We start from the raw sequence: 15,893 nt of genomic DNA on the forward strand, positions 1-15,893 counted from the left end.
CTCCCATGGTTCCTGCTTTACAAACTCTTCTGAGTCCATTTCCAGAAGGGAATGAAGCCACATGTTTTCTTCTGCCTGTCCTAATTCAGTGTAGCAGCTCCTGTTCAACTGCCTACGGACGGATGCAATGCATGAGGTGTTCAAAAAACTAAATCTCAATTTCTGATATCTATAAGGGAAATATTTGGAAGGACACTTCAAGCTGATTTAACAGCAGCTTTCTTATCTCCCCTCAAGTCCAATTCCCTTTTCTGACAGGAATAGAAACAAAGAATGTGAATATACAGTACGAAAAGCTGAGCTTGAAACTTCAGCTGCATCTTCATCAAGAAGCAGTGTGGCATCTGGTGCATACACCATGGCCAAGCAACCTGAACTCCCGAAGGGCCCAGCAATCAGTGCAGCTATAAGGATATTTTTGCACTCAGTGGTGCAAAAAGATTTTTTTTTTTTGCCTTCTAGGAAGAGGTTTTCCCAGCTCTTCATACTAGGCAGAAGCCATTGACAGGGTCAACTACTTGTAGTCTGTCAGCAATTCCTCAGAGACTGGAACTTTCATAAGGTTTCATCTCAGAAGCATTCATAGGCTTATTTGCAGCAAGGGAGATCCCAGGTATGTACTAGTGAGGTGGTACTGATCTATTTCTCACTATCTTTTAAAGGAGGAAGAACAAATGAAGAGCCTGGAAGATACTCCTCATCTCCAACCACGATTCCATTAATGGCAACAAGGCTGAGCTCAGTCTGCAAATCAATTCTTGATTACAAAATCCAGGGAGAACATTACTATTTGGGTTGCTGATGGTGATAAAGTAGGTCGTTAACAATGAGCCAGGATAAAGCAAGTGATTTAAATAGTTGAAATGTTATCCTCTCTAAAGAAGTCATCATATTAATGCAATATTATCGAGCCTTTCTAGTCTGAGAGCATCTGTCATCTGTCTGCTTGAAACTGATAGGGTAGAGTGCATTTGAATTTCTTCTGCAGGAAAGAAGTGATAAAGCTTTATCACTACTCTCTTTTTTTCCCCCTTTCTCTGCTACCTGAGTGTGCCAATGACTGCATTTTGTCCCTCCTTTTGTCACTGTTTATTAAAATCTTGCTACACATGGGAATTCCTTGCTACACAGGACAATACTGAGTGGTTGCTATGGGTTTACTGGCTATGTTGACACAAATGGAGGGTGACCACATATTTCAGAAGTAGGGAAAGAAGTAGTTTTAGTACAGACAAGTCTTTCTACTCCTGTCTTGTGCTTCCTGTTCGATTGCCTGTGAGGAAGTTACACCAGACAGTGCTGTTTCCAATGTCTTATGAAGATGTTAAGTGTTCCTACTGACACAGCTGAGTGGCTTGTGATGAACATGCCAGAAGCATCTCCCTTCCTTCTCAAGAAGGGCAGAAGACATGCAGCTTCCACATTTTTCAGGAGTGTCCCTGACTGTTCAGCATGTCAGAAACAGTGCAGAAAATGCTGGCAAATCATATTTATGTATATAGGTTACCTCTTAGCACCTGAGCTGACACAACATATTTCCATAATGCTGGGACCTAAGCTGACACTGCAAGATATGATAACCCATGCTCCCACGCACAGCAGCACTGATACTGATCCATTACTTGGATACACACAAGGTTTGGTTGGGTCAGGACACTGAACTGATCTAGGGCATTGGATTTAGATCTCCTGAATCTGAATGCAACACAAAATGTAGCTCTAACTGTCCCATGAATGTTGACCTAGAAGGGACTACCTGCCTATGAAGCTTTATGCCTACCTAATATATATTTATTATTTTTTAAAATGTAATGTAATATCTTACTTTATAGCCACAGACCTTCAGTGTCAGAAATGAGCGAACTATTTAAGTGAGAATATGATTAAAATGGTGATTTGGGCTGCACCCAGAAGGATGTTGTCTGGATCTTTAAAAAGGAAAGGGTTTGTTTATATTGATATATGCAAATACTTATCCAGCCACCTAACTCTGTAATGCAGAACCCCTGGCAGCTGCCTCAAATGAAATGTTTTTGTCAAGGGTACTCTCTACTTCTCTTTGATTTTGTTTGTCCCAGTGGAGCCACATTCTTTAATGTCATTCTTAAACCATGTGGGGTCCTTGTGATCTTTGTATGTTTCTTGTGGTTCTGACATGTCCTAGGACAACTTTAATTACTTGTTTTAAACAAATACCTTTAAACAATGGCCCTTAAACCCTCCTTTTTTCCCCATCAGGTAGTAGCTAAATAGCTGTTTCCAAAGCCTGGGAGCAGCTGTTTTGTCTGAAAAAATTATCTCAAAATGAGTTTGACATTGTGGAAGAAATCACTCATGAAAGTTATTCCTGCTCATGGATGCTTATCTGCCATGACCTGGGCAGAATTGACTTTGGACTGAGATCACCTTTCCTGCCAGGCTTGTGTCAATGCCTCCCTCAATGCCAGCTTTTCTGGAACTGTTCTTAGACTCCTTTAGCTGAAGAACATATTTTAAAGCTGTGTTATTGTTATTCCTCATTTTCCCCTCCTACACAGCATGAAATCCTCACACAAAATCAAGCAGCTGACCTCAGGATGACTGTGTTTAATGTTCTCATAATGCCCATGATTGGCAAGTATAAATGCCAGGGAAATGTCTGGGTGCCTTGTAAAGCAGGTATAGCCATCTTTGGGGACAAATTGTACCAGCTCTCCAAAAGTAGAAGAGGTTGCACAGCAGGGATGTGCAAAGGGAAACTTTGACCAAAACCAGCACCATTTTCTGTGCTGCCTGAAATGCCCATGCAAAACAGCACTTTAATTCTACATCAGTATTGAAAAATCTCCCATGCAGGGAATCGCTCAAGACTTCATTTATCTACTGCATCTACAGGACTGAGTTAACTCTGCCAAGATTTTCAATACAAGAGGTTAATATAAACCCAACACATTTCTTCCAAGCCCTATTGTACTCAACAAATAACAGCTTGTCTCCTACCTGTACAGTAGAAGCGAAGAAATTGGAGGGCCTTGAGATGGAGAACCTGAATGTAAGCCAATCATCTTCCCTCTGGCTCCTGCTGGCTCTCATCTCCAATTACAAAGGAATAATTTGCTACCCAAGATATTTCTACAGCATTTCAAACTGGGCACTGAAGTATCAAAAGTTATTGTTAGCCTGCCAGGCTTCTGAGGAGGGAAATAAGGAGACAATAGAATGACCCAGATCAGTGAGATATTCTTTATGGTTTATCACAAAGGAGTTTCCCCAGAGACCTTCATGTCATGACCCATGCACATGCAGACACACAACTCAGAAAGATAATGAGGGAGGGAAAATTGAAGTTTGTATCTGTACGGACACTGGTTTCATTTGGGACATTTATTCCCATAAAAATAAATCCCCTTTATATCTCAACGTGCATGGCCATACTTTCTCCTCTAGATGACACTGTGTCTGCTTGGAATCCAAAGCTGGAATACCAGAAACCCTTCAGCACTGGCTAAGTCATGTGGAAGAAAATTGCACCAGCACATGCACACACTATTCTTGTTTCCAGTGACTTCTGGCCAACTCAGAGTTGCTTGCTTAAGGACCCAAAGCCACTGAATCTCACTATCTCAGCAGCTGTTAACATTATATGTGTGCAATTCAAGATGTGAGCGAAGTTGCAGAAATGGTTTGCATACATATTATGTCTATATGTATGTATAATCTTAGAATCATAGAATTTTCAGTGTTGGAAGGGACCTTTAAGATGATCTAGTTCCAAATCCCCTGCCATAGGCAGGGGCACCTCCCACTGGATCAGATTGTTCAAAGCCCTGTCCAGCCTGGCCTTAAAAAATTCTAGGGATGGAGCTTCTACCATGTCTCTGGGCAACCTGTTCCAGTGTCTCACCACCCTCATGGTGAAGAACTTCTTCCTAACATCTAATCTAAATCTACATCTACCCTCCTCTAGTTTGAATCCATTCCCCCTACTCCTATCACTACCTGAACACATACATGGTTATGTCTTAGTTTGTGTGTCTCTGTTCACAAATATCATCAGGCCAAAGGCTGCCAATCTGCAGCCTGGGGCAAATTTATTTACTATTGGATAAAATTTCATGCAGGAGCAGACTAAAAGTACTGACAAGGTTGATGAATAAAACAGATTAGATCTAGGCACTGCAAAGGGTTTGATACCTAGCTTTTAATCTGCCTGCACGCTTTCCCTGGATCCCTCTGGAGTAGAGAAAATTCACTGGGGGGAAAGGTTTTGGAAGTTTGGCTTGCATCTGAACCCCCCTGGAGTATTCCTGATTTCCCCAAGGTTCCTCCTAATTTAATGGGAAGTAATTGGGATCAGATGCAGACTTATGACAGTTCAAGTGTATAAATAGCACAAACAGATTAATTAGCAACAAAGCAGGAAATAAATGCAGATGGCCCTAAGGGAATTAACAGAAATGCAGCTCCTGCCTCAAAGGCTGACAGCAAGACTCAGAAGCTTATAGCTTTTTCCTGACAAAATAAAGCCTAAATTTCTTTCCTGTTGCACCAGATAATTTTACACACTCCTCTGAGTAAGATGGCTTCAAAGGATCAAGTCAAAATCTCAATGACATGTACCTAGTAAAAAGACAGCAAGGTCCTGACTAGTAATATCTTGTGGACAAGACAGAGCAGAGGGGTAACACAGGTACAGAGGAGTGGGCTGACACACAGCTCTGAGCTTCAAGTGCAGGAAGAGTTTCCTGTCCTCAGAAATCTGGAAAGAGACTGCACCAGAAGTGGGATGGAAGTCAGATCTCAATAAGAACCCCTGGTGACTCATCACCCCTGAAAAAACCAGAAGGAGACACCTTAAAATTGATTCCTCCTTTATTCTTTGTTTGTCTGGAAGATGGAAGAGAGAGGTTTTTAGCTTGCTCTGAACGTGGGCTGCCACTTTCACATTGCAGTTTCAGAAGGCCAATACCAGCGCAGGTGTCTACAAATTGACTCACAGTTTTGCTGTGTGTAATGAATAAACAAACCTTCCTCTGTAAGATTGAATTAATTTGGATTTATTTGCCTGGGTATAGACATTGCAGATGTTTTAATTTAGGCAGTTTACACTGTCAAAGTGGCTGGACTGGCTTAGCTTTCCATTTCTGTCCATGCAGGCAGAATTCAGAGTGGCTACTGCAGGATTTTTGACCATGGAAAGGACAAATCCAGCCGAATATCATCAGAAGAAAAGAAGTTAAGTGAAGTTTAACTGAAGTGCATGGAGTGGTTGCCATAGCAAAAGTGATGGAAGCCTCTCTGCTTTAGCTATTGAGAACAGGGCTGACAAATGCATGTGATACTACATTCTCAGGAACATTTCCGCAGCTGAGACGAACGTTTCCTCCAATTTCTACCTTCCTGATCAAGAAATAAATTGAGAGAGAAGGAGAGAATCGAGGAAGAAAACTCTCCTTCTGAAAAGGGACATCAGCTCAGCAGACCTCAGGGAAAAGGGAAGAGGATGTGGATTCAAGGGAGAAAAGTTACAAGACATCTCCCTCCAACTGAGCCTCAAGTGCAAAGATCCAGTGAAACAGCTTTTATTTTGGCCTCAGAGTCCCGAGTAATAAACAAAACCATGTTTACTTCCTTTCTTTTCAATGTTCAATTTTTAATTCCTTCAGTTTCTCGAGGATTTTGTTTCCTCAGATTACATCCTATCCAAGGCTTTAGTTTGTGGGTGAGTTCTCTGTCCTCTCATCATCCACCTCCACAAACACTCCTGCCTGGATCCCAGTGCCCTGCCATCCTCATGACCGTGGGCGAGTGTGCTAGACCTCCTGTAGATCAGCAGTAACTGGGAAAAAAAACAAAGTTATGGTCTTGCTTTGCTAGTGGAGTGCTAGAAGCTTGGGGAGAGCATGCTGCAGACCATGCAGAGGGACAAAGGAGGGATTAGGAAATCACAGATTGCCAGCTAAAGGTAACCAAGTCACACAATATTTTTGCAAATCATTTAAGCTTCATCTTACAAATTAATAGTCACCCTATATGTTTCCTCTATTCTAAATAAATTCTGGGCTCCCGGTGATGTTTCCAATATGGAATCTCTGCTAAATAATGTATTTTGGGGAAAATAAGTTCTAAGACTATCTGGAGATAGGTGTCTTATAAATGATTCTCCTCAAAGATCACACATCTGGTGTCCACTAATCCTTCCTCTTAGCAAACTATCATTTGCTGTGTAATCAATTTTAGCCCTTCAACCTGCATCTGAACTCCCATTCTATTTCAGCCCATCTCCATAGAAAAGTAGAATCCAGGAGGCAGGCTTGGGTTTTTGTCTTTCAGAGTCTTTCTTCTGTCTTGCCATTTGAATTCTGTAACTACAGCAACCTTGGATTTCTTGCTTTGGCAAAGTTGACACGTTAGCACAGGGATGCACACACAAGGCCTCTCTAATCAGCACTTATGTGATCTAAAACATTTAGCTCATCTGCTCAGAAGACTTACGAAAATGTTCAACCCATCTGTTGTGGGAGGCTCAAGTGAAACTGGAGCCAGTATTTTCCCACTTGGTTTCCTGTCATGCAGCCTGACCAAAGCCTCTCGTTTCAGCAGCAGCTCACAGCCATGCTGTGTCTCTACCAGAAGGCAGAACACTTGCTTGTATGTGGTCTTTGGACACACTTAAAAGGATGTCAGCTCAGTCTTCTGCAGCAACTGTTGGGTAAAATGCTGTGCTGACCTTTGCCTTTCAGAGTGCTAAATGTTAGAAAAATCACTTGACTGTGACACAAGAAATTCAGAGCAATTTCATTCAAAAATGCTTCCTTCACCCCAGATACTCAGAGGGTGACATTTATGGTAGCAAGTTGCCAGAGAGCTGGCACAATGGATGGGACCAGCCCTGAGGTTGGACTTCAAAGGTCCCTCAAAGAAAGGACCTGGATGGCAAGCTGGCATCCCCTTTCCCTATGTTTTAGCATCTAGTTATCTGGAGAGCTGTGCAGCTTTTTCTGTTTTGGTTTGGTCTGTTGCTCTCATCACCCCCAAAGGGAACATCACAACCGCCTTTAATTCCCTCCCCATCCTCTGATACGGTTCAGTCTGCCTATAGTTAATCTGTGTTCTGTTCCCTAAGTCTACATCTTACCCGAGGGAACTGAAGGCAGTGGTGACTTTGCAGACATATAGGGACTGTAATCTCATTTAGTTATAGGCACATTTGTATATGTGAGAAGCTAAATCTGTACCTTTAATTGTCCATGCACAGAGCTACTCCTTTCCACCTTGCTATCAGTATTGGACTAATAGCAAAATGTGAAGTTTTCCATAACCCTCACTCAGCAGTTCTGAAATCTCTCCTGGTGATGGCCATGGACTGTGTTTGGAAGCCAATTTGATGCTTTTTTGCTCTATGACTGCTCTGCAGCACAGAAGCCCTTCAAGGAAAGGGCAGCAAGTTGGAAACAGAGTACAGGACACAGAGAGAGACTGTGTAGTGAAAATCTGGCCAGTGGAAGACAGACCAGCGTGGCCTAGAAAGGCAACTGAAGCTTAAGGATGAACAGAAAACACAAAATGCCTTCAGCCAAATGTCTGGGCAACCACTGTACATTGACTGAAAGTTTAATCAGTGAAAGTTTCACTTGCTCATCTGAGCTAATGTAGCTGATGGGTGTTTGGAGTCACAATGATCTTGTCTGGAAATCAAGTTGCATGGAGTGAAACCTGCTAAACAGTGAGTTCATCTCCCCATTACTGGTAGAATTTATTTCTTTAAGTAGCTTTTGGGAATAGTGAGGTGTTAAGGAAAGTGCTGTGACATTGAATTGTATTTCCTCTGCAAGAAGATGTCAGTGTGCAGTTGTACTCTGTGGGGATGAGGACAAGGAATCTGTGATTTTTGTGAAGGGCTTCTGTGTATGTGAGTGATGCTGTTTTGGTCTAGATTTTTAATGAGGAAAGAAAAAAATCCAGTGTCACTGCCTATAGCAGGGACTTTAACAGTACTTAAAAGCCCTAGGAATGCCTTTAAAATGCAGATCTCATAGTAGAGATAAAACATCTACCCAGAGAAGAGATGCTTTGATGCCTTAGATGTATTTGTTTGTTTGTTTTGGAGAGGAGAAAAGAATAGTATGTTTTACTGATACAGCTATTAACCATCAAGATTGCCCACAGGCATCAGCAGGTTCATTTAAAATGTAAATGAGCTTTTCCAGCATTGGGTTTTTCAGACTCTACAGGCTGCTATTATGTTAAATTGGATGGGGCTTCCACATGGCCCAGCTGAACACTTAGCCTGCTCTCCCTCTTCCACCCAATTACAAGCAACTCCATCGGCCACTCCTGTGGGCCTGGGAGCTTCTCTCCAGATTAGCAAAGTTGCTTTATTGTAGAAGACAGGGGCAATTAACTCAGTCCCTGCACTGCTGCTGAATGCTCTCCTTGGGCAATACCACTTAGCACTGCAAACACCAAGCAGGCATTTATTCATGGCCTTCCTACACCCTTCTGGGAAGGACCTTGAATTGATGGTTGGAGGCAGCAGGCTAAAAACCAGCAGAAAGCACGAAATGCAATTGGTTTGAGGAAAGATTTCATTTTTTAATGCATAAACACCGAGTGCCTGGGGCTTACATAGGGTTGCACTCACCAGTGAGATCCCTTCCCAAAAGGCACCCTGGCAGATCACTTGGAATAACAGCTGAGAGAATACTTTTGCCTTGGAGTGATGCTGCATGAGGGTTGTGTTAAGGATCTGTATTGTCACTTTTTAAAGTTCTGCAGTGTTTTTAATCCATAAAAGGAAATTTGGGAGGCATGGCACCAACTTAATGGGCAAGACATGCTATAGCTGATCCTCCTGATCTCCCAGAGAAGTCTGGTTAAAAACAAAGAATTCCAGTGTGTAAAGGATGTCAGGGTTTTGCCATTTAGATTTGTTTCAATGTGGAACAGAACACCAAACCATCAGTGCTGATTTGGAGCTTGGTGTTGGCAGAATGACTGACACACGAGCAGAGGTTCAGCTGCAGCAGGGGAATGTTCAGAGTGGCAAAGATCATCTGTGGCACTGAGAAAAAAGCAGCCAGAGGGATGGTTGTTTGCATAAGCATAATTAAATGCCTATTAAATTCCATGTGATACTGCTTGCTATGGCTTGATCAGGCTGGCCTTGTAAGCTCCACTTGCTTACTAAGCCAACGGGTAAGAACACATTCTTGTGAGTTAGGAGCAATGATGTCCTACTTGCCCCTGTGCTCAGCCCTGGTGAGGCCACACCTCGAGTCCTGTGTCCAGTTCTGGGCCCCTCAGTTCAGGAAGGATATCAAGGTCCTGGAGCAGGTCCAAAGGAGGCAACTGGGCTGGTGAAAGGACTCGAGCACAGACCTTATGAAGAAAGGCTGAGGGAGCTGGGGGTGTTCAGCCTGGAGAAGAGGAGGCTCAGGGGAGACCTCATCACTCTCTACAACTCCCTGAAAGGAGGTTGGAGCCAGGGGGGGGTTGGGCTCTTTTTCCAGACGACTTTCAACAAGACAAGAGGGTATGGTCTTAAGTTGTGCCAGGGGAAGTTTAGGTTAGATATTAGAAAAAATTTCTTTACAGAGAGGGTGATCAAGCATTGGAATGGGCTGCCCAGGGAAGTGGTGGACTCTCTGTCCCTGGAGATATTTAAAAAGAGCCTGGATGTGGCACTCAGTGCCATGGTTTAGCAACCACAGCGGTGGGTCAAGGGTTGGACTTGATGATCTCTGAGGTCCCTTCCAACCCAGCCAGTTCTATGATTCTATGATTCATAATGATGATGATAACTGATCAGTATCCTGGAAATGCACTGCTGAAAATGTTCCTAAGCTGCACAGTGTTTTTCAGAGGTTCATAGAGCTTCAGTGTACACAGCTGTGCAGGTACAAACACACCTGGGATCCACAACCTAAACTCCTAGATGTGTGTCGTGAAGAAACATGAGCTGCATATTGAATTACTTTGCTTTGTTTGGGTTTTGTAGATATTTTTTTAATTTTTAAATTTTTTTCACAACATTAAGGAACAGAAAAAATTTCCATTTCTTTTTTCTTTGTGTATACATGTAAAAATGTCTGCATTTTTCAAAATGTGTTGAAATTGCTTAAGATGAATTGTTCTGCTGAAGAGAAAAAAGTTTTGTTCTCTGGAAAACAGTTTCCCAACTGCACTACATTTTGTATGAGTAGGGTTAAATAAATTGAAGAAAGCAGAAACACTAAATATGATCTTAATTTCTCCTTCTGTATGAGTGTTTTCATTACTCTGCATATTACAGCTTGCATTCCAGCCTCTGGATAGGACTCTCATGCTCCTATTAAATATAATCAACCACTTGAAGAACTTATTTACAAGTATCTAAAATGGAACGATGATTTGCATGCAATTAAACTAAAAAATAATTAACATGAATCTTTTCTATTGATTTTAAACAAGCTGCATCCAAAAGGAACTCACCATGGTCTTTTAAAAACAGTGCCAGTTATCCTAAATTATATATATGGGTTTTTTTTTCATTTAAAATTTCTGATTAAATTAAAAAATCCTAATACTCTTGGGGACACATTCAAAACTTGAAAAGCAAGAAAACAGGATAATGGGGAAGAAAAATTAATTTATCTTACAGTGAGAGAGAAGTAGAAGTAGAGAGAAGGGCATTTCTTTCTGTGATTTACAAGAATCTTGAAGTAAATGAGCTACACTATTTGCCAGCTCTGCTTCTTGCAGTATAGGAAGCTGACTGGGATGAAGTAATTTTGGTGGCTGATAGTGTGCTGCAAAAGGTTACTGGAGCTCCACCATCACCCACACATTGGTATAATCAGTGTCAGAGTCTTCTAGACAAGGGATGGAACAATCTAAGCTTCAGGATTCACTATAGACACATTGTGCTAATTAAAAAAATAAACAAGTACATGTGATGTTGGGACTGCCTGAAACAGCTGATCTTCTAACATAAGCCTTGGGGTTGCAAAACCATCCATGGCAATGCTTTGCTGAATAATGAAACAAAAAAAGATGAAAAAGTGTAGGAGTGAGGCTCATGGAAAGAAGAACAGGGAGGATGCGAGTTAAACACTTGGGGAAAAAAATAAAAAAAAAAGGGTCTGCCACAGCAGGGCAAAATGTGCTGAATTACACTTGAAATCCACACAGAACTTCTGCTACTCCACATTTCTATTATAAGCTAAGTTCTCCTTGAATTTCTTATCCTGAATTTTTTGTACTGATCCTAGGTAGGCGTCTAGATAGTACATCTCTTCATGCTCATGGGCTTGTTGAAAATTTCCTGCCTCTAACTTGTTTTTCTATGATTAAGCAAGAGAGAAGACAGAGGCCTGGGACATCCTGGACATAAAACATCCTCTTCTAATCTATCACTGGCTTTTCTACCAATCCCTCTTTTCTGGAGTTGTGAGGAGGAGTTGTGAACTTCACTGTTTATTTCTCCTTAAACTTCTAAAGGAGGTGGGATGCAGAGGAGAGGGATGTTAAGGGAATAAGGATGCCTGGTACTCTTCTGAAATAATCCTATGGCACACCTGGCTGCTTTATGGTAGGAAATCTTCCAGTACATTCTCTACACAGTAAGGCTGACTTTGATTTCATTAGCAGAACAGAGAAACCAGTGCAGAATTAACAGTGGGAGAGATTAATTACTAGAGCAAATATGTATTGGTGATTGGAGCACAGGCCTGGAAAACTGGGAGCTGAGCTCTGCTTTGCTCTACAGACTGCAATGGATTATTCCTCTTCATCCCTGTTTTCTAGCTTAAATTGCCAAGGATGTTAACAGCCCCCCAGAAGAGGATGTGTGGTATTTATATGTTAGATTTAGAAAAAGGCACTTAAATCTTTGAGATAAGAAAAGCAAAGAGAGCACTACTGTCAGACAGGACAAAATTCCCTCCTATTTTTCTACAGCAAGTGGATACTCATAAAGCTGAAATTATCACCCTGTATTTCACACTTGAACAAACCTCTGGGGAACACAGAGGAGCACATTGTAGATGAACTGCTGGTTGGCTTTGTTATTTGCCTGGGGAGCAGGAGCCCTTGCAGGGAGATCACCAGATGGCGCTGATAGAAATAATGTACAAATGTTCCCTTTTTTAGGCAATTAAAGCTGGAAAAAAGTTTATTTGCAAAACTGTGACTCAGTTCCTTCAGTAAGAAGTATTTGCATCAGCCAGAATTTGTTCAGTGACTGAAAAGAATAATGCCTGTAATTCAGGGCTACTATTCAGAGCTTACATGCAGACCAGCCAAAGGAAAAACAGTGTTGTGTAATAAATCACTTGCATTAGGCAGCCAGCTTTTACTGTTCCTGTTAGCTTCATTTCACTTTTAATCAATATTTGCTAGGATTTGTTAGGCTATATGGACAAATCCTGAGGCCTGTACTTGATTCCTGTCAAAGCACAATGGTTATTAAAGAGAAGGCGAAGTTTGCCTGAGTGGCAACCGTGGAATAAACTGAAGATTTTGAAATGTGAATTTATCACATTTCCTCAGTGTTCTACAAACAGTCTGACTTCCTCTTGCAACCCTTTTTGCAGAGAAGTTTGCTCATTTTGGAAGCTGGAGAACTTAATTTTCAAGTAGGTTAAGCCAAAAGGTGCCAGAAATGCATTTTTCTCCTAGTCTATTATTGTATCTTACACTGTAAGTGAGAAGTAGCTTTACTAAGGAATTGATTTCCTGCAAAAGAAACTGAAGCCATGGCTGGAAGATGATTTTCATAACAGATGCAACCCTTCAGCAGGGATTCTCAGCTTCTTTCACTGCTGGATAGAAGCGGGTCTTGAGTTTAACCTTTCTATTTAAATATTTCATTAAGGCCAGGCATGTTTCCTACTCACTTCTTAGGGCTCCAACTTTCAGATTTTTGATTTATCCAAAAGCCATCTTCTTTTATTTTTAATTGACCTTTTATGTTGTTTTCTTTGTCACCTATCAACTCCCAGAGACATATGACAACATTGTAAAACCTGACAACCCATCTGAAGGTTATTTCAGAGCCTAGAACTCAAGACACAGCTACAGCTATGTGGGAAAAAGAAAAATTAAAACCAAATCCCTCTTCTGGATGGAAGTTTAGTTACAGCAGGGATCCTTTTTTACATTTCTCTAATTTGGAGACATCCACACAGAATACTTTGCAGTATGTAAGACTTCAAATTACTTAATTTCCATCCAATAGCTGCACTAAAATATAAATCATATATGTGCAGACAGGAGGTCTTTTTGAACTTACCTCTCATGCTGGATAAGCTGTATGGTTACTCTCCTGATTTAATTTGGTTTGATGGCCCACCTGAAAATTCAGGAGACAAATATCTCAGTTCAAGACAAGGTGTATTTATTTTTTTCCAAAGTGAAAACATCTCTCTCCTTTCAAGTCATTCCAAATTGAAAGAGAAGCCAAAAAAAAACACAAGCCAAAAAAAAGAGAATACTCCAGTGATCTGCTGTGTTGTGGTCCTCTTATTCTGATTTTCAAAGGATGTTTTTAAGGTCTAGTCTTCATTCTGTCCTGGAATGGAGAAAAAATACTGCAATTGCTTTTTTTCCCCGTCCAGGCCTCAAGAGGCTCCTTCACCTATCTCTGTATCTTACACAGATATAATTTCTCTGGAAAAAAGTGGAAAACAATAATTTCCCTCAAGATACCCACTTTACACACTCTGTTGGCATTTTGCTGTAGGCATGAGTTATATTTCAGGTATGGCCCAGGTGACATTCGTTACTGCTGCCTTGACCTATCTCCTGTTAATTCAGGTGTTAAGAGAGAAGGAACTGAGTTTCATGCTCTACCTATTAGAATGCCATTTTGCTGAGGAAATAGTACTGGGCTATCCTTTTTCCTGAGAGGGCTTTTTCTTTAGCATCTGTCATGCCTCATTACACTGAACATCACACCTTAAGCTGGATAAATAGCAAGCAAAAGAAACTGCAACAACACTGCCAGTGCTATTGCAAGGATACTAGTTCTATACACTCACCAAAATAGCACAAACATGATGTAAATAATAATTTTCTTCTACTTTTACACAGCCCTGCTAATCGTTACTAGACTTGCTTGGATACATCAGTTGCATTACCCATTACTTATTTGGTTAAAAATTGTAAAAATGGGAAAAAAACCCAGGCAACAACCTGGGCAAACCTCAGCTGTACATAACCTGGATAAAAGTCTTTTCTAGATAGTCAGCTGTACAGCTCAATGTGAATGTGCAGCTACAGGGTTGGAATTTCTGCATCAAGAAAATTAACCTGTTTTGCCTTGTGGATTTTTGTTGAAAGGCTTTAACTTAAAAAACAACCCTGATCCTTGTAGAACTTCAACTAAAATCCTGCATTTGATGCACTGGTCACAGTCCCAAACCAGCAGTGTAAAGATCACCCTCATATAAGCTATTTGAACTTATCAACCCATGAAAAATAGCTATCCCCAGACCTATGTACAAAAAAAAATGCCTTCACATTATACCTCCCCATCCACAGTCAAAGATGGCATGAGCATGGCAGGTCTGGCAAGCTCTTCATACCCTGGAGTGTTAAAACACTCCTGCAATATTGAGTACAATGAGCTGGTGCAGTTTTATGGAGCTGCAACAGTGCAGCCAGGCACAGGGACTGCATTCAGTATCTGACAGCTCCTGGAAGGAGAAGCCAGAGCTCTTCTTACAGACTAGCAGAGCCAGATAAAAGTCTTTCACTACCAGCTCAGCAGATACCCAGAGGGCTGGCTGGAATGTTTGTTTGGGTTGGTTTGGTTTTTTGTTTGTTTGTTTGTTTTTGGTTTGGTTTTTTTTTTGTGCTTTTTAAAAATTTCTTTTTATTATTGGTTCTGGTTAAAAAGTAACATAAATGGAAAGCTACCTCAAAATACAAATTGGTCAGTGTAACCCTGCAGATTCTCAATAAACTAGAAAAAGGAAACAACCACCGCTCTGTCGTGGCCCTATCTGACCCACACTCACCAAACATACACCTGAACCACAAAATCCAGGTGGCAGGGACAAAAGTTTTCTTTTGCCAGTTGGTCTGGAGCCAAATTAGCATAAAGCTGGTGAAATTAACATCATAAAAGTGATTAGCCAGGGAGGCTGGTATTTGCGGAGCATCTGCAAGGTCCTGGGAGCTTCTGTTCACCCAGTTGTTTGATCACCAGCACATCCAGACCCACAGGCTCCATTCCAGGACAGTTCTTCCATGAGACATCACTAAATACTGGGATCAGCTATGTGCAGCCACCTGCATCCAGTCCATCTGCAGGAATCCAAGAGGAGCTCAGTAAAAAACAAACCTGAACCAGACCTCACCATCCTATTTATTGTTATTTTTTGTATTAAACTGTTTTTCTGGAAAAATCTCTGAGCATATTTATCTTAGTCCATGGTGTACCTGGCAGCTACCTGCCTCCTCCTCCTCCTCTCCCCATCTCGGTTCCCTTTCAAGTAACCTCTTTCAAGTCCTCTGCCTTTCTCCCTTTTAAAAACCACTTGCCTGGGAATAGTCAGGTATCTGAAATGTGACCTGTCGTGTGTCCCCCCTCCCCAGTCAGTAATCACATTAGCACATCTGTGTGACAGCAATAATAGCTTTTGTCTCCCGAAGCTGCCGAGTCCTGTTGCCAGGCAACTCCATCCTGAGGCAACAAAACCGAGAGGATCGGGTGTGTGGGAGGACCAAACCCGAGAGCGAGAGCTCCTGCTTGTGCTGCTGGTAGCTATAATTGGGGGAAGCTTGGAATATACTGTTTCCACCAGAGACTTGGGGTAGCAGAGCCTGCTGGGCTCAGAAACTTTCAATTAGGTGGTTGCAGACTGTGGTTGGTTCATCTTATTTTGTTCTGAAGTTACAGCTTAGGGGATGCTGCAAAAAACTGACCT

The 15,893-nt window shown here is 41.6% G+C and overlaps 1 long non-coding RNA gene across 1 annotated transcript in view; it reads right to left on the reverse strand.

Annotated features, from left to right (window-relative positions):
* The window catches only part of LOC139802940 (uncharacterized), a 58,515-nt gene that overhangs the window by 12,368 nt on the left and 30,254 nt on the right, over positions 1–15,893 (reverse strand). Inside the window, exon 2 of the long non-coding RNA XR_011728825.1 lies at positions 13,253–13,312. This is a non-coding gene — a long non-coding RNA (uncharacterized lncRNA). The remainder of the gene's footprint in view (positions 1–13,252; positions 13,313–15,893) is intronic.

The sequence above is a fragment of the Heliangelus exortis genome, chromosome 15, assembly GCF_036169615.1.
Source record: "Heliangelus exortis chromosome 15, bHelExo1.hap1, whole genome shotgun sequence".
In the NCBI taxonomy this organism is placed as follows: domain Eukaryota; kingdom Metazoa; phylum Chordata; class Aves; order Apodiformes; family Trochilidae; genus Heliangelus; species Heliangelus exortis.